The following is a 25,235-nucleotide window of genomic DNA, read 5'->3' on the forward strand; positions in this document are numbered from 1 at the left end:
CAGCTATAGACAATCTATAAACAAATGAGTAGGGCTGGGTTCCAATAAAATTTGCTTTTATGTAAAAATCATTCTTGGCTCACAGGCTGTACAAAAGCACGTGTGGGGCATAAAACACAACCTACAGAGTAATCTTTGAACTCTGCTGCCAGAATATCTCTCGTCCATTCTGCTTCCCCTTGGTAGCTCATCCAACTTTCAAAAGACACAGTTTTCTAAAACTCTTGGCGGTATATTTGTAAAGTTCAAGGAAGAGGCAGTGTTGGCTCTCCCATACTCAGAAACTGACCATGGAAAGAAACAAATCTTGGAGCTTTAGAACAGATTAGAACAAATGTGAGGTCAGCTTCTTAGTTCTTCACAGTCTTAGAGGTGAGAAGCTAGTCTTACCTCTTGGACTGGTCAACTATCATTCATTGTAAAGGGTAAAGTGGCAAGGGCTGTAGATAACTTTTGATTCCTATTGTATGGGATCACTCATGTTTCTGTTTTGTTTTGCTTTGTTTTTTTTTTAAATAAGAAATCTACACATCCCAAAGTAAAATTATTCTGAATATTCCTTGTGTTTTTATTGGAAATATTAAACGTTTCTTTAAGCTATTTTTAAGAATGATTTTCTTGGCCCATTTAGAAACTTTCCATGTGTTCTGTGCATGTTAGCAAATTATCATCATAATTCTCAAGAAAAACAAGTGTAGCCATTGGAAAGAAGGAGGATCTTGGAATTTGCCTTGAGAGACCTCAGGTTCAGAATCCAGCTCAATACTCCATCTAGAAGAATGCTAATTATACCTTTAATAAGGCCACCCCAGGATATAAGATCAATAAAGGATACATGCTGGAAACTGGATGTGATGTAAGCTGTCCTCTTAATCTCTCACAGTCTTATTCTAGTTTCTGATGACAACTGTCTGAACAAATCGGGAGGGTTTTCTTATGTCAGGAGTGCTACGAATCCCACACTTCCACTCTACTCTTGCTTTCTTTTCCGGATATAAGCTACCACATCATCTCCCTGGTGGCTTGGGCAACTGTCAGAAAAAGGTCTGTATGACTCCGAGGCTACTTGTCTGTATTATATGACTCTAAACTTTGCTCTTCCCTTCTGATATAATCTTGTCTTTCACATGGCCAAATTTCTAGCCCCTCCTATCTTTTCAAGTCTTCTTACACCTTGTTCCCCACCATAAACTATTTGATCCAGTGATAACTGGACTCCCGGCTGATCCACAAAGAAAATATTCCATCCCTCAGCACCAGGCTGTTTCTTTGGCTGCCCCCCATCCCTGCAATACTCTTCCTCCTCCTCTCTGATTACAGGCTTTCCTAGCTTTCTTCAGATTCCAACTAAAACCCCACCTTGTTCTATAGGAAGCCTTTCTAATTCCTTCTTAATTCTTGTTCATTTAAAAAATTATTTCCTATTTTTCCCCTATCTAGTTTGTGTATACATAAATTTGCTTATTGTCTCCTCCATTAGATTGTCAGCTCCTCAATTTGGAAACAGACCCCAAGGATTCTAAAACAGTGTGTAACCTTTCATCCAGCAGTGTCACTACAAGTCACTATCTGAAAGAGATTTTTTTTTAAAGGGAAAAGTACCTATTTCTACAAAAATGTTTATAACAGTTCTTTTTGTGGTAGCAAAAGCATTACAAAGTGAGAGAATGCTCACTAATTGGGGAATCACTGAACAAATGGTGGTATGTGACTGTATTGGGATACAATTGTGTACAAGAAAGGACCAGCAGGTTGATTTCAGAAAAACCCAGAAAAGGGGGCAGCTGGATGGTTCAGTGGATTGAGAGCCAGGCCTAGAGATGGGAGGTCCTGGGTTCAAATTTGACCTCAGACACTTCCTAGCTGTGTGACCTTGGGCAAGTCACTTGACCCCCATTGCCTAGCCCTTACCACTCTTCTTCCTTGGAACCAATACACAGTATTGATTCCAAGAGAGAAGGTAAGGGTTTTTAAAAAACAAAACAAAACAAAACAAAACAAAACAGAAAAACTTAAATGAATTGATGCAGATTGAAATGAACAGAACCAGAAGAACATTGTATATAGTAACAGAAATATTGTATGATAAACAATTGTGAATAACTTAGCTACTCTAATTACTATAATGACCCAAGACAATTCCAAAGAACTCATGATGAAAAATGCCATCATCTTCCAGAGAAAGGAGTCTGAATGCAGACTGATATAGAAAAATGTTTTATATCATTATACATGTAAAATCTATATTGGATTGCTTACCATCTGAAAGAGGGGTTAGAGAAGAGAGGGGTGGAGGAAAAAAATTAAAGTGAAAAATGAAAAAATATGAAAATTGTTTTTATATATAATTGGGGAAAATAAAATATTAAAAATAATATAGTCAGCAGCAAAAGCCTATAATAATGTTGATAATAAAATAACTCATTTATTTAATTTTCCTGGGATTTCATTATTTTTTTAAATCAATTACATGTAATAAACTTCCACACATGTTTTCCGAAGTTATATGGTCAAACTTATGTCCCTCCCTCTCTTCCCTTCCCCCTCCCATTGCTGGCAGGTGATTTAGTCTGGGTTATACATACATATATTATCATCCAAAACATATTTCCATATTGTTAAATTTTTGTAAGTAATCTTGTAAAACCAAAACCCCAAAACATAAACCCAGCAAACAAGTGAGAATTGATATGCTTTGCTCTGCCATGTGACTCCAACAGTTGTTTTTCTGGAGGTGGATAGCATTTGTTATCATATGTCCCTCAGGATTGTTCAGGATCATTGTATTGCTGATAATAGCTAAGTCTTTCACAGTTGATCATTCCACAATATTGCTGTTACTACGTGCAATGTTTTCCTGGTTCTAACTCATTTGTTTTTAAAAAATTATAAATTCCTTGATGCCAGACTGTCCTTTGCCTCCTTTTGTGTCCCCAGGACTTAGCCCAGTGCCTGGTACATAGAGGTTGTTGCTGTTTGTCCCTCCTTTTCAGAGGGCCAATCACATTAAGGGAGTGACTTGGCCTGTGTATGAGTTGGACTGAAGTGAAGCAGAGTTGCACAGAGTCAGCGGCTTCACTTTCTTCTAGTTTTCAAAATCCAGCAGCAAGACGAAACTGAAGATAACTGGCGATGGCCCAGGCTATCCTGGATGACCGTGGCGTCTTCTACGTCTGACCAGGCTCTAATGTTGCACAGCCCCTGCTTCAGCTGCCTTCATGGCCACTGGAATGAATTGTTCTCCTCTGCCAATTCCTGGGAACGTCTTCACATGCTTGAGGCAGATGCCCTCCATCACTGGGCTTGAGGCCTATTGGTTACCTCCTACTGGGTTCAGCCCTTCTGCTAAGACACCAGGGTGTGACTATTGTGCTCCCGCTTCCTGCAGCCACTATTGAGAGTTGAGAGAGAGGCAGACCCCAAAAGTAGATGAGTAGCCCTGAAAAGGGCAGAGCAAGCCCTAGTCCTCCCTGAACACCTCCTACGCCCCATCGGTACTGTTTAATAAGTGTTTATTAATTGATTAATTCCTAAGCTGTCCTCCTTAACTTATTTTCCTTTTGAACAACCCCTTCTGTTCTGTTTTGTGCTTTACTGATGCTGTTTGTTTCTGTCTTACTCTTGCACCCTCCCCAAAAAACAGTCATGAAGCCGAGGCATCAAGGAAAACAAACTCACAACTGATCCCCTCCAAAGTGGGGCAATCCTTTTCCACCCTGAGTCCTGCACCTTTCTCTCAAGAGACGGGAGGGTTGTTTCAGCTTTGCTCCTCTATAATTGTGACTGGTCTTGCATTAACAGAGCTCTTAAGAGCCTCGTTCAGCATGGGCCTTCTTGAAAAGGTATTGTCACTGCCAAATGCTGGCGGGGATGTGGGAAAACTGGAACACTCATACGCTGCTGGTGGACTTGTGGACTGATATAGCCCTCCTGGGGAGCAATCTGGAACTATGCCCAAAGGGCTTTACAACTGCCAATCCCTTTGACCACTATAGCACTACGAGGCTAGGTCGGCATCCCAAAGAGGTCAGAGGAAAAGGGAAAGGACCTGTATGTACAAAAATATTTCTAGCGGCAATTTTTGTGGAAGCAAAGATGGGATAGCCATTAATTGGGGAATGGGTGAACACATTGTGGTAGATGATTGTAATAGAATACTATCGTGCTACAAGAAATGACGATTTCAGAATAACCCAGAAAGACTTACATGCATGGATACAAAGTGAAGTACTTGGTATATAGTAGGTGCTTTATAAATGCTTATTTCCTTCTCCTTTCCTTTCTTTTCCTACTCATTTTACTTGGTATCAATTAAAAAAAATTTTCTGAACCAGTCATTTTGTCATTAAAAAAACAAAAACAAAAAACAAAATCAAACCTTCTGTCTTAAAATCAGTATTTGTTCCAAAGCAGAAGATCGATAAGGGCTAGGCAATGGGGGCCAAGTGACTTGCCCAGGGTCACACAGCTAGGAAATGTCTGAGGCCAGATTTCAGCCTGGGAATTCTTATCTCTGAGCCTTCATCCTAACTGCCTCTTTATTTATTTATTTTTTTGTCATTTCTTATGATAGGATCCATTTCATATACAAATCATTATTAGTTCAGCTATTCCCCAGCTGATAAGGCCTTCTCTTTAGTTTCCAGTGCTTTGCAATGCCAATAACAGGGTTGCTATGAATTTTTCTTATAAATAAATCTTTTCCTTCTTTTTTTCTAATTCTGCAGGGGTCTAAGTAGTATTAAGTCAAAGAGTTTGCAGTTTTGTGGTTTTTTGCTCACGAAACCAAATTGTTTTCCAAAACTCCTGAACCATTTCACAGCTCCACTACAAACCTAATGTATGCCCTATCTTTGCCATAAACTATGGCAAACTATACTTCTTGGTCATCTTTGAGAATCTGATGGGTATGAAGTGAAACCTCAGCAGGGTGATTTTAAAAGATACCTTTACTGAGTACAATAGACAAATGTAGAGAGAAACTGTGTCTGAATCCAGATTTGAACCCAGGACCTCCTGTCTCTAGGACTGGCTCTCAATCCACTGAGCCAACCAGCAGCCCCCAAGAAATAATTTAAAATTAAGGTAAACAATTTCTCCTCCCTACCTTTCCATATTCACAGGAAAGGGCTTCAGTTCACAAAAATAGGAACTCAAGGTAGAGATCGGGCAATTGTGTGTGAGAGCTGGTGAGAACCAGATTGTTAAATTTCCAGTATAAGAATTTTTGGATAATATGCATATAGATTTTGTAGAGGTTTTAATGAATTTTTAAAGTGTTTCAGCTACCATAGAAAGATGTTTTACCTAGATATAGTATGGGAAAGTGTGACATTTTGTCAGGTCTTAATTCTTTTTTCCCCCATGTTTAAATTTTTTTTTATTTTTTCCTAATTATATATAAAAACATTTTCAACATTTTTCAAAGAATATTGAGTCTAGAATTCTCCCTCTCTCTATCCTCCCTCACCCCCCATTGAGATGCAGAGCAGCTGCAGATGAGAGCAGACTCATCCTTTTGTGGAAGGAAACTTGAGTAAAAAAAAAAATTAAGAAAGAAGGTAAAAAAAGTTTTCTTTGGTCTAGATTTAGATGGTATTCTTTTTCTCTGGAAGCAGATGGTATTTTTTATCATGAATCCTTTGGGATAGTTTTGGATCTTTGAATTGCTCAGAATAGCCAGATTATTCACTGTTGTTCAATGTACAGTATTCCTGTCAATGTATAATGTTCTAATTCTGCTTATTTCACTCTGCTTCAGTTGATATAAGTTTTTTTAGGTTTTTCTGACTTTTTTCTGCTTGCATTTTTTTATAGCACAATAGTATTCCATTGTAGTCATATACTATAACTCAGTCATTCCCTAATTGAGGAGTGTATTTTCTCAATTTCCAATTCTTTGCACCTGCCAAAGAGCTGCTTTAAATATTTTTGTACATATAGGTCCTACTCCTTTTTGTTTTTTAATCTCTTTGGGATACAGACTGAGTAATAATATTATTGGGTCAAGGGTATGTACTGTTTCATAGATGAGCATAGGTCCAAGTTGCTCTCCAGAAAGATTGAATCATTTCACAACTCTCCCAATGGTGCATTAACATCCCAATTTTCCCACATTCCCTCCAAGTTTTGTCATTTTCTTTTTCTGTCATAATAGTCAGTCTGATAGATATGAGATGGTGCCTCTTTTAAATTTGCATTTCCCTAATTAATAGTGATTTAGAGAACTTTATTTTTGCATGATTAAAGAGAACTTTAATTACTTTGAGAACTGCCTGTTTATATCCTTTGACCTTTTATCATTTGGGGAATGACTTGTATTTTTATATATTTGACTCATTTCTCTATGTATTTGAGAAATAAGGCCTTTTTTAGTCTTGTAAAAATTTTTTGCACCAGTATGATTATTGTGTATTATTCTCCATCCTATTTACCCCTGCTTACTTTCTGACCCCCCCCCCCCCCAGTTTTCCCTCTTTTCTATCATCCCCTACACACAGACACCATTCTCTCATCTCCTTCCTCTCCTACTACTCTGCAGGGTGATACCTAATTGATTGTGCATGTTCTTTCCTCATTGAGTGAATGAGGTGTAAGGTTCACATATTCTCTTCTCTGCCTCCCCCATCTTTCCTTCCACTATAAAACCTCTTTCATGCCTCCTTTATGTGAGATAATTTACCCCCATTTTATTTTTTACTTTCCCTCATCTTATTGCATTCATTTTTATCATAACTTAATTAAAATTTTTCTTCTATCCTCCCATCCTATTCCCTTGGTCTCTGTCTATGTATGCTCCTTCTAGCCGCCCTAATGATGATAATGTTCTTTAGCATTACAAGAATCATCTTGCCATGCAGGGATGGTCACAGTTTAACCTTATTGAATGTCTTTTGATTTCTCTTTCTTGTTCATAGCTTTTTATGCTTTTCTTGAGTCTTGTATTTGAAAGTCATATTTTCCATTTATCTCTGTTCTTTTCATTAGGAATGTTTGAAAGTTCTCTATTTTATTGAATTCCCATTTTCCCCCTGAAGGATTAGCCTCAGTTTTGCTGGGTAAATGATTCTTGGTTGAAATTCTAGATCTCTTATCCTTTGGAACATCATATTCCAAGTCCTATAATCCTTTAATGTAGAAGCTGCTAAATCTTGTGTTATCCTAACTGTAGCTCCACAGTATTTAAATTGTTTTTTTGTTGTTGTTGTTGTTGTTTGGCTGCTTGCAATATTTTCTCCTTAACCTGAGAGTTCTGGAATTTAGTATTAATATTCCTGGAAGTTATCCTTTTGGGATCTCTTTCAGTAGGCAATTGGTGGATTCTTTTCATTTGTATTTTGTACTCTGCTTCTAGAATATATCAGGGCAGTTTTCTTTAATGATTTCTTGAAAGATAATTTTTAATTTTTAAGTCCTTTTTAAAATTTTGACTTTCAGATAGTCCATTCTTATATTACCTCTCCTGGAATTATTTTCCAGATCAGATATTTTTCTAATGAGAGTTTTTACATTTTCTTCTATTTTTTCATTCTTTTGATTTTGTTTATTGTTTCTTGATGTTTCATGGAGTCATTAGCTTCCACTTGCCCAATTTTAATTTTTAAGACATGATTTTCTTCAATGAACTTTTGTACTTCCTTTTCCATTTGTCCAATTCCATTTCATGAAGAGTTTTCAGTGAATCTGTACTTCTTTTTGGCCAATTCTGTTTAAGTTTTTCTCTTTAGTGGACTTTTGTGCCTCTTTAACAATTAGCTTATTCTATTTTTTAAGGTATTAATTTCTTCTCTATTTTATTGTACCTTCTTTACCAAGCAGTTGACTCTTTCCCCATAATTTTCCTATACCACTCTCATTTTTTTCCCCAGTTTTTCTTCTGGCTCTCTTATTGGTTTTTAAAATCCTTTTTGAGCACGTCCATTAGTTCTTTTTGGAACAATTCATATTTTTCTTGGAGGTTTTGGATGCAGCATCAGTATTGAATTTATTATCTTCTTCTGAGTTGGTGTGTTGGTCTTCCCTGTGACCAAAATAATTTTCTATGTTGAATTTCTTTTTTGTTGTTTGCTCATTTTCTAGTCTTTTTCTTTTATTTTGATTTTCTAAAATTGGTGTCTCTGAGATGAAAGCTTCCACTGTTCTAAACTTCAGGTTCTTTGTGCAGCTGCCTTCAGCATTTGCTCTGGCAATCTATCTGCTTTCAGTTCTTCCATGGTGGCATGATGTAAGGAGAGGTGTGTTTAATACACTCCAGACCTGTGCTCTGATCTGGGGTTAACCACAAACTTTTCCTCCTTGGAACTGTGACTAGTGTCCCTTCCTCTCCTGTGGCCATCATCACTGATATGTGCTAGTGCTCCTTCTCTTCCTGAGAGCATGCCCCAGCACTGCTTCCTGGATCTATATGTGGGCAGTGCAATAAGAGTCTTGTGTTCCAAACCAGTAAAGAGATGCCTGTAATATCTTTCTGAGCAGTTGTCCAATTCACCCCTTACCCTATATGACTGAGAGCTGTAGAATCAGCTTTGCTGCTGCTTTGGTTATACCCAGGGCCTGACTGCTGTTGCTACAGTGGGACCTGCCCTGGCATGCTTTGCTTCACCTCTACCCTGGTATACTAGATCCCTTGTTCTGGTCTTCTAAGTTGTTTTGGCCTAAAAAAAGAAACTTTATCTCATTTTTTTTTTGTGGTTTATACTGCCCCAAAAGCCATTTGGAGGCATTATATCATACTTTTTTGGTAGGTAGTTTGATAGAGATCAGTACCTTCCAAGTACCTTCTCCACCATCTTGATTCTACTTCTCCAGGTCTTAATTCATGAGTGGAATAATGGAATGGATGATGGAAAAGCTGGAAAGCATCTGGGAAGTCACCCAGATTTTTTTGAGGTAAAAAGTGATGCTATAGATGTTTTTGTACATATAAATCCTTTCTTTTTAAATTTCTTTGTATATAAGTGGTATTACTGGGTCCAATAATATAGGTGGATTAGTGAACTTCTCAGGATGATTCCAAATTGCTTTTATTTTAATTTATAAAAAAAATGAAGCTCAGGGAAATTTGCCATCTTCGTCATGCTCACCCAAGAAGAGGTAGAATTAGGATTTTAATCCAGGTTCAGGGACTTCAGGGACTTTTCAGTATACCATAATGCTTTGAGGTTATTGGCATCCTATAAGTATTTCAGTGCTTTGCCTTCCTTCCCTGCTTCCCTCTTCCAGTACTGAATCAATGTTCTATACGCATCAGAAACTTTGAAAGGTCTGATGGAAACAACCTGGAAATGTTACCTTACTGTTTCCAAAGGTGGTAATTTCTCTTTAGGCTGCAGAAAGGAAAAAATCTGATGCATTCAGCTAAAAACTTTATTTGCTATGGGAATTTGCTTTGGTTAATGCAACTTTTAAGACCTGTTGGTTCACTTAGAGGTCAAAGAACATTTATGTAAGGCGTCCTCAATAACATTCGCTCAACTTGGCAAGGGGGGAATGACCCAGTGCCAGTTTTTTCCTCTTTTGAGTATTAAAGTTTTATAAGGATATATATATATGACTCCCAACCAACCAGTGAAATTGTTTTCAAAATATGAAGAAAACATCATATAAAGGTGAAGAAACATACATTTTAATTTTATTCCTTTTATATCATACTTTTCCTCCTATGCTATTAAAAGCACCATTTTCTAGAGTATTTGACATAAATAAAGGTAATTTTTATTGAGCTGTGATCTACTGAGTCTTTTTGAGACTTTTCTGATGCTAGGTCAAAAAGCTGAATGAAAGCTCCTTGAGAGTAGGGATTGTTTCAGTTTTTGTATTTGAATTCCTAGTACAGTGCCCAGCACATACAATTAGGGTACCCTCCTCAGTGGTTTCGTCTTCTGAGATTTTGGTTATCCATGATCAACCAGTAAGGAACCCAGGTCTACCTGCACAGCACTAGAGGTCCACCTGCAGCAGTTGCCTGTCCCATGGGGTGGGGGTGGGGGGTGCTTCTGCTTTCACTTTCACATTTTCACTTTTATTTTTCAGAGGTTTGGGGGGACAGGCTGTAGAGAGAGCCAAGCTGAGGGGCAGGAGCAAGGGGAGGGAGCACACATGTATGAGGTCAGCACGTGTTCACTCCTATCCACAGTTCCAGCCACCCACTATAGACCCTCAAATATATTTTCTGTGGATATGGGGCCCTACTCTATTTAGTACTTAATATATGCTGGCTGCTTAATTGATTTGTACATTTGGGGAAACAGAGAGACTTCGAGAAATCTTGGGCAATGGTTAGGCATTATTTGGCAAAATCATCTATTCATTAGCAAAATTATTCTAATAACATATGAAATGAACAAGAAGATGAAAGAAAATGGAGGCAGGAAAGTCTCAATGCATGTTTGTATATTTGTACCTGCATCATCTATATCTATATGTGCATATATCTATATATTTATATGTGTGCTTATAGATGAACATATTTAAAATTCACATATATTCACAGTGCTTCATTCCCGATTTTACTCCTGAAATGTTTGCTGTGTTTAATTGTTTGAAATGCCGAATATGCATGGAGGATGCCACCTAGTGGTGTGCTCTACCCAGACAGCTTTGCTCCTTAATTTGGAGGATACCTTATCCAACTTTTTTCAGGAAGTGAATAACTTACCCTGTGAGCCCCTCCAGAGTTAGCTGTTGTTAGGCCTTATGCAGGGGGCTGGGCCTGGGAGTTCCAGAGGCGGCACCTCGGAGGTGGAGGAGAAGTTTCCAGTCAGAAGAGCCGAGCTCCAAAGGTGTGCCCGACAGGTGGGTGATGAGATTCTGGAACGAGGAACATTATAGAAGTGATCTTGAGTGACGAAACAGATTCCTTGTGTGACTTCTGTTGCTTATTATGATCGATTATGGGGCAGAGAGCCAATTTCTGGTCAAATGAACCAGAAGGAAACTAAAGCCTTTAGGTGACTAGGCAAGATAAGATGTGTGTCTCCTCCATAAGGAAGAGGGTAGCTTTTAACTTAGACTCACCACTCCCTTACACGCCACCAAATGGGACACAAAAGACTATCACAAATAATGAATATGTAATAAGTATATCCATTTATCTAAGGAGAGGCAAATAGAAAATCAAATACAGATCAAAATAGGCTCAAGAATGTATAGGATAAGAAGGCAGCTGGGTGGCTCAGTGGATTGAGAGCCAGGCCTAGAGAGGGGAGGTCCTAGGTTCAAATCTGACCTCCAGCTGTGTGACCCTGGGCAAGTCACTTGACCCCCATTGCCTAGCCCTTACCACTTTCCTGCATTGTAGCCAATACACAGTATTGACTCCAAGACAGAAGGTAAGGGTTTAAAAAAATGTGTAGGATAGATAGCATGAGCTCTTCAGCAGGGAGTGAGATAAAATCTCCATTTAAGTCAAGAGTAAGAATGATCTCATCTAAGAAAAGTTCTTTCTAAGAAGTCTCTAAAATTGCAAATTTTGAGAAGGTGGAACATAATGGGACTGGCTTTTATACATGACTTTCTTTCAAAGGGCCCCAAACTAACATTAAAAATCTTTATCTCTTCCCAGGAGATCCTCTGTCCAGATGTATTTCTGAAGAGTGTCTACACTCTTACATCCCTTATGCTGGTAAGCTTGCCAGACTCAGCAGTCTTTGGACCAGTCAGGAATCATATTCTGATTCATATAATATAGTCAGGAAGGAAGGAAATAATCATTTATTAAGTTCCTACTATGTAAAGCATTTAGCACAGTGCTTGGTGCCAGGCACTGTGCTAAATGTTTCACAAATATCATCTCATTTGATCCTCACAAGAACCCTGGGAGGCAAGTGCTATGATCCCCCTTTTACAGATTAGGAAACTGAGGCAAACAGAGGCAGTGGTTTGCCCCATGTCACACAGCTAGCAAGCATCTGAAAGCAGATTTCAGGCCCAGCTTTACTTTACTGTGCTTCCTAGCTACAATTCTTTCCTCACCCCATTTGGGTGGGAGGGGGTGTTAGAAAGGAATATATTTTGGAACATCCTTTCCTTACACAAATTAGAAGTGAATGTAATTGGCTTTTCATTGTACTTTTATGAAAAGAGTTAGGAGAAAGTGTGGTGTGAGTGATTTCTTCCCTTTCCTTGAACTTGTCCTTGGGATTTTTAATTGGCTTGAGAATGAACACTCAAGCCATTGCCATCGCTTCCTGGGTACTCGGGTCCAGCACAGCTAGGGCACAGATCCCTAGAGCTCCTTCTGTAGGCCTCTGCCTTCAGCCTAGCAAGATGACCCTAGAGAACTGTGCTCCGCTGAATCAGGGCTAATCCCTTCTCTGTGTTAAATGTGCTCTCCCTGGGATGTCTAAACCTCCGTGGGTTAACTATTACAGGAATAGGTTTTTCATTTCATTCCAGTTTGGGACCTCGCCTACCAGGGAAACAACCTGGGTCTGGTGCAGTCCACAACAGGGGACAAAGCAAAAAAAGAAAGAAATTAATTGAAGAGGGAGCTGAAGGATAGGAGATCAAAAGCTGCAAACTGACTAGATCCTGAGAAAAGAGAATAATGGGGGGGGGTGGCACGGAGATTTCTGGGCATCGTTTTAATAAAACCTCATCACAGGCATTAAAGACAACCACCTAACTAAGGCCCCATCGCTGGTGACCTGCACACACCAATCTTTGGGTTTTTACTGAGCCATTTATATATTGCTTAGGTTCAGTTCTGGAGTGGGAGTGTAGGGCCTGGAAGTAGTTTGTAATTCTCACATTCATGGACTCATTTCCCTCACCCTATTTACTTCAGGTAAAGTTGGTAACTTTGATTCTACTCTCAGGTTCCTCCAAAGGGAGAAATTTAAAAGAATTACTCAATATGCAACTTGGACAGGATATAGGGCAGGTCATTTATCTCCATAGAGGCAGTCATGCTAAGTATGAGAACCATAGTCCATATTAAAAAAAAAAAACAACAAAAACATTTAAACTGGATTCAGTTTAACTTATTGCTATATCACAAACTTGAAGCCTTATCAGAACATACAATAGTTGTAAAACACCTGGTAGATATTGGGCACTGCCAAAGGTCAAACAGCCGAGCCCCTGATCCCCCCCCCTCTCTGTCTATCTGTCTGTCTGTCTGTCTGTCTGTCTGTCTGTCTCTCTGTCTCTGTCTCTCTCTCCTCTCTCTGTCTCTGTCTCTCTCTCCTCTCTGTCTCTGTCTCTGTCTGTCTGTCTCTGTCTCTCTGTCTCTCTCTGCCTCTCTGTCTCTCTCTGCCTCTGTCTCTGTCTGTCTGTCTCTCTCTTTCTTTCTCTTCTCTTCCTCTCTCTCTCCTCCTCCTTTTCCCTCTCTTCTCTCTCCTCTCTCTTTTTCTCCCTCTCTTCTCTCTCTCTGTCTCTGTCTCTGTCTGTCTGTCTCTCTGTCTCTCTCTCTCCCTCTCTCTCTCTGTCTCTCTCTCTCTGTCTCTCTCTCTGTCTCTTTCTCTCTCTCTGTCTGTCTCTCTGTCTGTCTGTCTGTGTCTCTTTCTTTCTCTTCTCTTCCTCTCTCTCTCCTCCCCCTTTTTCCTCTCTTCTCTCTCCTCTCTCTTTTTCTCCCTCTCTTCTCTCTCTCTGTCTCTCTGTCTTTCTCTTTCTCCTCTCTCTCTCTCTCTCTCTCTCTCTCTCTCTCTCTCTCTCTCTCTCTCTCTCTCTCTCTCATATATGCTCTAGTTTTTTCAAGCTTGGCTTTAACATATATGGTTGATAATATCAAAAGTCCTGCATTCATCTGGCCAAATTTGGTTACTGAGTCCTATCCATGCTGGGCATTCCTTGTCAAACTAATGATTTTTTTAATCAGCTTTTTAAGCAGAAAGCTTACTCCCTGCAAACCCTATATTGATACTAGACACCCTTATCCTTTCTGTTCCTGGGCAACTTAAAATGTCGAGAAAGGACCTGAACTTATCAACTGCCCTTTTCCCTGCATGGTTATTCCTTTCCCACATGCAAAAGAATCAGTTTGGATTTGGTACTTATTTCTCCTTATCCTTCCTGGGTTTGGGGGAGTTAAATTCTCCAACCCCTTCATGACTAACTATCCCCTGGGAGAGTCCATTCCAGCCTGTCATCAGCCAAAGGTGTGAGTGCTGGCTGTGAGGTGGAGCAGGCTCACTCTCAGTAATACCTTTGGGTGAAAGGCCCTCAAAAAAGGTTCCTGGTTTGGCTTGCCAGATCATTAAGAGGAAAATTCCATGTTTGGGCCTTTGCCCAAATAAAAAGGAGTTTATTAACATACCAAAGCAGTATGTGTTGGTGAGCCAGCCACTGGGCCAACCTCATTGGCTCTTTAGTGATCTCTTTCCTGGCTATCATTCCATAAGATTGCTTCTTGGACAACCAAAACTATAGTCAACTGCTCCAATGATCATGGGAGATGCACACTGGCCTCTCAGGACTTCATGACTTTCTGAAACTCACAAGGTCACCCAGACTTGGCTATCTTGAGGTTACTTTTCAGTCACTTAATTGGGAAGAAAACCTTTTTTAAAAAAAGGGAGGAGTGATCCCTTCCCAGGCACAAGTATGAGTAGGTAGAACATGTGCTCAGTTCTCTAGGGCCAGGAAGAGGGTAGGGAAGCCACCATCCTTCTCATCTCACTCTCCAGGTACAATTCAGAATGAGCTTCTCACCTCAAAAGTAGAAGTTTTGTCTTGGCAATCAATCACTGGACTCTGAAGTTGGTCTCCCCAAATTCCCTTCTGATAAACTAGAAAGGTCAATCTGCCTGTTCTTATTGGTGAGAAGAGGTTGGAAATGGGGCATGTTAGTAACTAGTACTTACTAGGGTCAAATAAGTTAACATTTGCAAAGTGCTTTGTAAAATTTCAAAGCATTACAGAAATGCTAGTTGTTGTTATAATTATTATTGTCCTAAAAATGTTCACTGAACCTGGGTCCTTGAAAGACACAAGAAATTGTGAAGTGCAAAACTATTTTGACTTTTCTCTTGGTCACTGACTGATTTAATCAAGAGTCTGGTCTTGTGCCAGCACTGATGTGGGAACATTTATGGCCTCTGGGACTGAAATACACAATCAACTCTGACTTCAAAAGTAAAACCAGAATTGTGTAATTGTTCTCTCTCCAAACACCCTGTTGATTGCCAGCCCAAACTAACCTTCCTGAGGTAGTATCTGACTGTGTCTGACCAATCACACTCTCACTTAGGGGACTGGACTAGACAAACTCTAAAGCCCCACCCACCTTTGGATCTGAGATCCTGCAATCTCTTATTATACCTTTCTTCTCTCTTCCTTCAAGTTTCAGCTTTGGTGCCACCTCTTCTGTGAAGCTTTTCCCAATCCCTTACGATTATTGCTTTTTCCTATCTCAATGTCCTGCCTCATCTCAGCGGAGAATCTTGACTCATATTTTACTAAAAAAATTGAAGCCATTCATCAAGAGCTCCCTCTTCTCTCCTATTCATTTCATATCACTCAAATGACTCAAATGACTCTCCCCACTTTTTGTCCTATCTCCCATCTCACAGGGATGCTCACTTTTTCTTGACAAAGCCAAATCCTCTACAAGCACAAACGATCCTATTCCATCCTGTCTTCTTCAGTAGATATCCCCGCTCTCTTACCTATCTTCAGTCTCTCTTGAGAGAGAGAACACTTACTGAATAAAGTAAAATAGAGGGAGAAGAGAAAGACCAGGATACAACACTGAAGGACACCTACAGTTGGAAGTGTGGGTGAAAAATCCCTTTCCCCCTTATATGAGGATTAGTTTTTAATGTTAGCAGTAGTCTTGAGATAATCATAATTGTAATTCTAAGATAGTTAGCATACGTCATAATTCTAGTAGACTTTTGGTGATTTTTCTAGTGTAAGTATTAAGGTTTTTAATTACATCAATAACTGCTTTAGCATAGGCCTTAGGGTCAGTTCTACCCTTCAAAGTTTTTATATTATGCACCCTCAGCAATAATTATGGTCTTGAATTTGTGATCTACTATATGTCACTAGATCTGACCCAGGTTTCAAAGTCTGGTAGCACCCAATGACCACCTACCCTTTTCCTTTGCATCACTACTCCAGGTTCACCCCACCCCCCTTTTCCATCAAGGAACTACAAATGACTTTTTGTGCCAATGAGAAGTATTTCCTGATTACGTCAACCAATCCACATTTCTCTATTTTTATCACTGTCTTGGATTATTTCATAAGTTATGGTATTCTTTGGGGGTATAAAAGAAGTCCTCTCACAATGGTCAGGGCCTCTTGGTCTTGATCAGAAGTCCAGCTTTAGTGTAGAACTTGGCCCTCTCATAATAAACCTATCTTTCTTTATTGGCTAGGAGACTCAGTTTCTCTAAATTGCATCCCTGTGGTTAGAAACTATGCAACAAAAGGTATGATCTGGATGAGGATCCAGTAAAGGAGACTTAGAAGAATGGTCAAATAGATAGGAAGAGAACCAGGAGGAAGTCTTCTGGAAACCTAAAAATAAGAGATTCTGAAGAAGGTGAGATTAACAGTGTTGAAGGATGCAAAGAACCAAGGAGAATTAGGACTGAGAAAAGGCCATTGGATTTGAAGACCAAGAGATCACTGTGTAACTTTGGAGATGGCAGTTTCAGTGAAATGATGAATCTGTAAGCCAAATAAGGGGTTAAAAAGGAAAGTGGAAGCACTTGTTGTAGATGACCTTTCCAAAGAGTTTAACTACAAAGGGCAGAAGAGATATAAGACATTAGTTATGGGCATGGAAATCTAGTGAGGATTTTTTTTTTCCAGACTAGCATGGGCATGTTCATAGGCAGAAAAAAATGAACCAGTAGAGAGGGTGAGATTAAAAATTAAGTGAAAGAGGGGGCAGCTGGGTAGCTCAGTGGATTGAGAGTCAAGCCTAGAGACGGGAGGTCCTAGGTTCAAATCTGGCCTCAGACACTTCCCAGCGGTGTGACCCTGGGCAAGTCACTTGACCCCCATTGCCTACCCTTACCACTCTTCTGCCTTGGAGCCAATACACAGTATTGACTCCAAGACGGAAGGTAAGGGTTCAATAAAAAAAAAGAAAAAGAAAATTAACTGAAAGAGTGGGGATGACTGAGGGAGCAAACTGTTGCAGGAGTAGGATGGAATAAAGTAACTTGACTAAGTTGAGGCTAATGCCTTGGTAAGGAGTAAGACCACTTCATCATGTAAGATGTGTGAGATAGGAAAGAGTGGCAGAAGGCATCTGAATGAGATGCGTAAGAGAAGAGGGAGTTTATGGTGAATGATCTCAACTTTTTATGTAAAATATAAGGCAAGGTTCTCAATTAAGAGAGGGGAGATGGGAGCCATGAGAGGTTTGAGCAGGGATGAAAATGTTGAGGAGAAGCCATTTTGGAGAGTGGGATCATTAGTTGATGGGAAAAATATAGTAGGATTGCCTGCCCATTGTTTAGCATCTAGCTTTCCTTGGGCTCATCTCCAGTGGCTTCCCATTGCCTCTAGGATAAAATATAAATGCTTCTGTTTAGCTTTTCAAATGCCACTCAACCTGTCTTTCTAGTCTTATTGGACTTCACCCTCCCTCTTGCACTCAGCTCTTCAATTGAACTGCCCCTCTTTCTGTTTGTCACACATGATCCTTCATTTCCCATCTCCATGCTCTGGTTGAGCCACAGACTTAAAGTACATTCTTCCTTACCTCTGCCTTAGTTTCTCACTTCCTTTAATGCTCAGCTCAAGTTCCATCTTCTACACAAAGCCTTTCTAGATCCTTTCAACTGCTAGTGCCCTTCTTCCTAACCTTTGTATATATTTATATTTATTCACTTTATATTTACTTTATATATATTTTATGTTGTTGTCGTCTCTCTCAATAAAATGTAAGCTCACTGCAAGTAGTACTTGTATCCCCAGCATGTAGCAGAGTGTCTAGAGCACAGTAAATATTTTTATCTTGATTGATGAATCTGTTCATTATTATTGTTTATTTATTATTTATAAATTCCATTTTTTAGAATTCTAGACTGTATTCACTCTCACTTCTACCACCCAAATATTATCACCCAAACCCAGGTTAGTGAGCTAAGTTTATTTTGTTTTTAATTTAGCTAGGGGAGGGAGAGAGAGAGAGAGAGAAAGAGAGAGGGGGGGAGAGAGAGAGAGAGAGAGGAGAGAGAAAGGGAAGACAGGATAGAAAATGCATTAGGAAAAGGAAACATGAAGGAGAGGTTAATACAATCCACTGGAAATACACTAATTTCCAACTTTAAGGGCAGAGAGAGGACAGCTAGTTTAACTGTGGCTCAAGTGACATGGGGGAGAAAGAATGACTCTAAGGAGGCAATGTCACCCACCAAGTCTGTTCAGCACTGGAGCATCTTATCATCCTTGCCTTGAGCACCAGTCCCACCAGGGTATCAATTAGCTTATTACCTTAGTCTCTCTAAGTAAAGCAGAGAAGAATGAGGGGCCAGAGATATGGTATAAATCTGGGAATCAGATTTTCCCAAGATGGATGATGCATCCCAAACACTCAAAACCTTCTTCTTCCTCCTGCTTTTGGCTTCTCCTTTCCAGAACTCTTTGCATGCAATTTTGTAAATCTTCATCCAGTTCATGATCTCACTGTTCATTAGCAGTCTGATAAAGTGTCTACTATGTCTGTGGCCACCCTGACTCAGGACCAAAAACTGATGAATGATTGCATTTTCTTATCTATGTGTGTGTTGTTACCCACTTCCCCACTACAATGTTAGCTCTAAAAGGACAGGGAATCTGTTTTAATTTTTGTATTCCCACTCTCTAACACTGAGACTTGTGCATTTTTAAATATTAATTTTATTGGGGGCAACTGGGTAGCTCAGTAGATTGAGAGCCAGTCCTAGAGATGGGAGGTCCTAGGTTCAAATCTGGCCTCAGACACTTCCCAGCTGTGTGACCCTGGGCAAGTCACTTAACCCCCATTGCCTAGCCCTTACCACTCTTCTGCCTTGGAACCAATACACAGTATTGATTCCAAGATGGAAGGTAAGGGTTTAAAAAAATATTAATTTTATTCTTATATTCTACATCTTCTCTCTCTCTCCTCCCTTTCCTTCACCCACTGAGAAAGTAAGAAATATGAGACCCACTCTACATACTTGTTTATTAAACTGTATTTGTTCTTTGCATGGACAGTCAGGACCTCCTAAAGTCTAGAAGGGATAAGACAAACTTAAGCCATAGGAGTAAAGTAGATAAATCAGTACATAAACAAAGTCTGAAGGGTAGATCATTAATGAGGTGACATGAAGAGGCTATAGTAGCTCAGCAAACATCACAGACTGAGTGGCTATTATGGAAGTCAGCTTAAGGGGCAATGAGTATCAGAATTGCCAGGTTTCTAGTCTTATGCCAACCTTCATGTGGGAACACTTATGCCCTCTGGGTTTCTGCCTACAGAGCACTCACATTTACTAAATGAAATGAGCAAACATTTGTTCAGTGCAGGCCTAACAGTGTCATTCCTCTGGTCAGGAAACCTCAATGGTTCCCCAGGGCTTTTAAGGACAAAATCCAAAATTTTCTGTTTGTCCCCACTTCTCTTTTATAATCCAGCTCTAGCTTTTCTTTCTAGGCTGATACAGTATCATTCCCCTCTTGTAAATATAATGTTAGCTTTGTGACTTGAAATCTAAATAATTGGTTGCCAGGGAAAATTCCCAAATAATAAAATACCCAAGTCAGCTGGGAATTATGGTGGTTTTAATTAATATAGAGAGAAGGAATTAAGGAAAAGAGCATGCGAGAGAGAGAAAGAATTAATTTAAACTGCTCTGGCTCAGGCTGAGCCAGGAAGTAGTTAAAGGCCTTGGCCAAAGTGGCCTCCCTGAGCCTAAGGGAAAGGGAGTTAGTCTTTATCACTCACCATGAGACTGTCTCTAGGAAGCTGTCTGAGAGGGATCCTCCAGGCTGAGTTCCAGTCCTCACTGAACTGAACTCCGAATCTGATTGCACTCTGAACTGAATTCCCCGAAATTGCCTGAACTGACTTTTTTAGCCTCCTCTTAAAGAAATTTTCTCTTATGTCACCTCCCCTAAATTTTCATGTCTACCAATCACAGTAGACACTTTTTCCAGGACTGCCTATTCTTTAGTTCTCACCTTCTTTGATTAGATTTTCTCTAGGACTATCCAATCTTTAGTTCTCACGCTCTCTGTTTAGATTATATCTATTGAGGTACTTCACACTTCTTTGTTAAATTTATCTTTTGTGAGTTACTTGACCTTTTTGTGATTAATTTAATCTTTATAGGTACTTAACACCCTTTTGTATTAGATCTAAAAATAGGCTTAGCTTAAGTTTTAGCTTCACTATAAGGTATGAGTTAAGTACCTACATTGTTCAATCAGGAGTTTACAACTTTATCTTCCCCTAAAGTATGTCTAATTAGGGTGGAGTAATTTCCAAGTTCATACTCTCATACACTAGCAGCAAACCAAACTGGTTTACTTGCTGTTTTGTGTGAATGGATTTTCATTTTCTATTTTTGCACTTTTGTATTAGCTAGCTACCATTGATGCCTGGGTAGCCCAGGCTCCTCCTCTATTGGGCCTGGGATAGTTTCCTGAAGGGATGACCCTTCAGGACCGAGTGTGGCAAAGAAGAAAAGAGATGTGACTCCTGATTTACTGTGTAAGGGAGAGAGGCAAGAAGAGAAGCCAGGAGATGATGTCCTTTGACATCCAGTGCCTACAATCCTATAGATTGCAGAACAGACTTCTAAGAGATCAATGTCTTCTCAGTTGAGCTTGAGAATTCAAATCTATCCTATTTGTGTCCCCCTACCCACCCTAGTTTACATTTACTGATTACTTTGATAAAGAGGCTTACTAGCTATAATTGATTTTTTTTTTGTATTAAGCAATTTATGGGAGTGAGCTAAGCTGGCATGAATAAATTGTTACCTTCCTCTTGATAGTGATTAAAGAAAGTAGATTTTCCTCTGAACCTTAAAAAAAAGAATTGAATCCTAAGACTACTAAATATTTGAGGAATGTGAGATAGATAAATGTAATTCTAGCCTAATACCTCTGTTGGAAACATATGGGTAAAGAAGTTGTACTCAAGCCATGTTCCTATTATCTCCATATTAGAAAGTCCATTTACATACTTATTATTTTTAACTAGAATGCTCTTCTTTCAACCTCTTGGAATTGCTAGCTTTTATCACCTTCTTCAAGAGAGCTTTCCTGACTATTTGATGTTACTGTACTTCCTCCCCTGCTAAATCATGTTGTTTTTTTTTTTTAAATCTGGCTCTATCTATGTATCTATCTGTTAATCTGTCCTTCTGTCTGTCTATCTCCTGTATTTATTTTTATGAGAACAAATTATATCCTTTTTATTTGAAGTAAAACTCCCTGAAGATAGGGATTTTTATAACTTTGTATTTGTATTTCTGGAATCTGAAGCAACCTCAAATTTAGTTTAGCATCTCCTCCTTCCCTTCTCCCCAAAGTTTATTCATGAAATGTCTCAGATAATATACCCGTAATTACTGTTCTGTAAGAATATATTGTCCTAGCTCTTTCTTTTTCTTTCCTCTTAATTACTTCTTCACTATTCCAATCCCATAACACAACTGAAACTATTTTCTCCAGTTACCAGTGAATTTGTAAATGCCAGATCTGATGGTCTTTTCACAGTCTTCATATTTCTTGATCTTTCTGTAGTATTTGATATACTCTTCTGGCTTCATTCTCCTCTGTGTGTGTCATGATATTGCTCTTTCTTGGTTCTCTTACCTGTCTGACCACTTTTTTCTCAGTTTCCATTGATAGATCATCATCCATATTATGTCCTCTGTGTGTGTGTGTGTTCTCTAATCTTTATCCTGGCTTCTTTTCTCTTCAACTTCCCCTCTCTTGGTGATGGTATCAATTCCCATGATTTTATCTGTTTACTGATGATTCTCAGATCTACATATCCAGCCTTATTGTCTCTCTCTCTTAAACTCATCAACTGCCTGTTGAACATTTCAATCTGGATATCATAGTTACCAAACTCATCACATCAAAAACTATACTTATTATCCCCACCCCCAAACCTATCCTTCTCCCGAACTTCCTTAATTCTGTAAAGGATACCATCATCTTTCCAGTCACTCTAATTCAAAACTTTGTTGTTATCCTTGCCTCCTTTACTTTCACTCACCCCATATCATCTGATCAGTTATGAAAACCCATTCATTCTATCTTTACAATATCTCTCATTTTCATCCCCTTCTCTATACTGTACCACCATAATTCAGACCCTTATTGCCTCTTTCCTGCAAACTTCTAATAATAAAAATAATAACAATTATTATTATTATAACAACCTTCTAATTAGCCTTCCTGGCTTGTCTCTCTCCCCTCTCCAATCTATTCAGATACCAAAAATAATTTTCCTAAGATATAGGTTTGATCAAGACATTATTCTTATTCAAGAAACTCCACTGCTTCCTATAATTTCCAGGATCAAATATAAATATTTTGTTTAGTATTTAATGTCCTTAAGTTCTTCACAGTCTGACCCTCAACCTACCTTTCCAGCCTTAGTGCACATCATTCCCCCTTACAGAAACTGTGGTTCAGTCAAATTGGCTTTCTTACTGTCCCTTACCCATGGCAACTCCCATTTCTGTGCTTCTGCATTGACTGCCCCCCATACCTGGAATTCACACTCTCCTCATCTCGGCCTTATAGAATCTTTAGAACCTTGGAAATTTTATATGAACCGATATAAAGTGAAATGAGCCGAACTAGGAGAATGTTGTACTCAATCATAGCAATTTTATAATAATGATCAAGTAGGAAAGATTTAGCTACTATGATCAAGATCATGATCCAAGAAAACTCCAAAAGACCAATGATGAAACATCCTCCAGAGAGAGAAGTGATGAAAACTGAGTACAGATTGAAACATAATTGTTTCACTTTATTTTTCTTGTGTCAGTTTTCTTTTGAAAGATGGCTAAAATGGAAATGCTTTGCATGATTTCACATTTATAATTAATATCATATTACTTGCTTTCTCAAGGAATGGGGAGGGGTAAGAGTGAAAGAATTTGGAACTCAAAATTTCAAAAAATGAGTGTTAAAATGTTTTAAATGTCATTGGGAAATATCTAATAAAACAAATAAAAATACATTTTTTAAAAAGTGTCCTGAACACCACTTTCTACTTGAAGTCTTTTCTGTATTCCTTAGCTTCTAGTCTTTCTCCTAATTTATCATGTGCCTATTAAATATACATACATTATACAAATATATGCATGCAGGTTGGAATTCCTTTGGTTTTCTTTATTATCAGTGCTCTATCTGAGGGCCTTTTAAAATATTTGCTGAGATGTCATGGAGAGCTAGAGAATCAATCATTCCCATTACTCCATCTTAACCAGAAGACGAAAGAGATCACAGTGTGTGTTCGTGGAACACTTGGGACTAGAACTCAAGGTTTGACTTATTCCTCTGGTCCTTCCCTTTTACATTTAATTTAAAATATATTATTTCTTAAGTCTTAGTAACTTGTATACATATAGTTTATTTCATGGTATTTTAACCCAGTGGCAAAGAAGAGGAAGGGCTGACTCCTTTATTCTTTAAAAACAAAAACCTCACTTTCTGTCTTAGAATCGATACTAGGTATAGACTCCAAGGCAGAGGAGTGGTAAGGGCTAGGCAACTGGGGTGACTGGCCCAGGTTCACACTGCTAGGAAGTCTCTATGGGCAGATTTGAACCCAGGACCTCCAATTCTGACTCTATTCTCTGAGCATTTAGCTGCCCCTCTTAATTCTCTTTTTAATAGTAAGAACACAGTCTGGTAGAAAGCATTTCGATTATTTAGGAGAAGAATGTTCCCACTTGTGCTTGGGTGAGAAAGGGTTATTTATCTGCAGGCACCCATATTGACCACTAGATGACTCTCCTGCATTAGTTAGGCAGGTAATTCTAAGTTCACTCCATTTCCTCCACTTGGTGGATCAATAAATAGATCAAGTTTAAGAAGCAGGCACTGCTTTTCCTCCCAGTCGGGATAATCCTTCATTTCACTTTTCGGTAACGCCTCTCAGACAAATACCGCATTTAGGAAAGCCAGCGAGCTCCACGCTCTCTCGCTGGCTCTCACGGACTTCCTCTTCCTTACTCAGACATGGGTGAAAATCCAGGGAGGGAAGGAAGGCTGGAGCCAATGCCGACAGATATGGGTTACAGATAGTCCAGAGAGCTGATCCTCACCACAACCTTAGGAGGCAGGTGCTGTTATTATCTCCATCTTACAGAAGAGGAAGTCGTTATCCAATCTGCCCCGGGGTCACACTGAACATGTTCAAGGTTGGAATTGAACTCCGAACTTCCTGATTCAAGGGCCAATGCCCTATCCACTGTGCCACTTCGCTGCCTCTAAATATCGCCATACTTGAAGTTAAGAAGATCTGAGTTCAAATCTTACCTGCAACACTAGCTGGCTGTGTGACAATGGACAAGTAACTTAACCTTCGTTTCTTAATGTATAAAATGGAGATGAGACTTCTTGCTCCTTCCCTCATGGGAAGGTATGTCCAACCATTTACAAACCTTCAAATACATTCTAAATAGCAGTTTCTGACTCTGCTGTTAATTCAACGTGTCACTTAACTTTTCTGACACTCCATTTTCTCCTCCATGAAATGAAAGGACTGGTGCCGCAGAGCCCTCCGCGCTTCTCCTGCTGTTCCCCTGGGTCTGGGCCTCTTCCGCCTTTGTCAGCTTCCCCTCCTGCTTCCGCTCACGTGACTTCTGCGCTCTGGCCCCGTGGCCTACCCGAAGCGCGTCGCTGCCGGCATGTAAAGGCTCTGGCACCTTTCCAATGGGAATAGTGCAAAGAATTCTCTTCTGGCTAGGAGCTAGACAATCTTATCTATTTGACCATAGTTAAATCCCTTAATAGGTCTATCATCTACTTAATAGGAGAGTTGTAGAGAGAAGTATTATTATTTTTTATTTAAAAAACTTCCATTTTAGAATCAGTTCTATGTATTGACTCTAAGGCAGAAAAGTGGTGAGGGCTAGGCAATGGGGGTCAAGTGACTTGCCCAGGGACACACAGCTGGGAAGTGTCTGAGGCCAGATTTGAACCCAGGACCTCCTGTCTCTAGGCCTGGCTCTCCAACCACTGAGCACCCAGCTGCCCTCCAGAGAATTATTTTTTTTAAGTTTTCATTGATGCCTTTTGTTTGAACATTAATATCATTTCTAGACATT

The 25,235-nt window shown here is 39.4% G+C and overlaps 1 long non-coding RNA gene across 2 annotated transcripts in view; it reads right to left on the reverse strand.

The window, feature by feature from the left end:
* Positions 1–24,741, reverse strand: part of LOC103099220 (uncharacterized) — a 39,275-nt gene extending 14,534 nt beyond the window's left edge. For both annotated transcript variants that reach the window (XR_008913045.1, XR_001622744.2), the window contains exons 1-2: positions 24,445–24,741; positions 10,658–10,809 (exon numbers count right to left, since the gene is read on the reverse strand). This is a non-coding gene — a long non-coding RNA (uncharacterized LOC103099220). The remainder of the gene's footprint in view (positions 1–10,657; positions 10,810–24,444) is intronic.
* Between the last annotated feature and the right edge of the window lie 494 nt (positions 24,742–25,235).

This window comes from Monodelphis domestica, chromosome 6, assembly GCF_027887165.1.
Source record: "Monodelphis domestica isolate mMonDom1 chromosome 6, mMonDom1.pri, whole genome shotgun sequence".
In the NCBI taxonomy this organism is placed as follows: Eukaryota; Metazoa; Chordata; class Mammalia; order Didelphimorphia; family Didelphidae; genus Monodelphis; species Monodelphis domestica.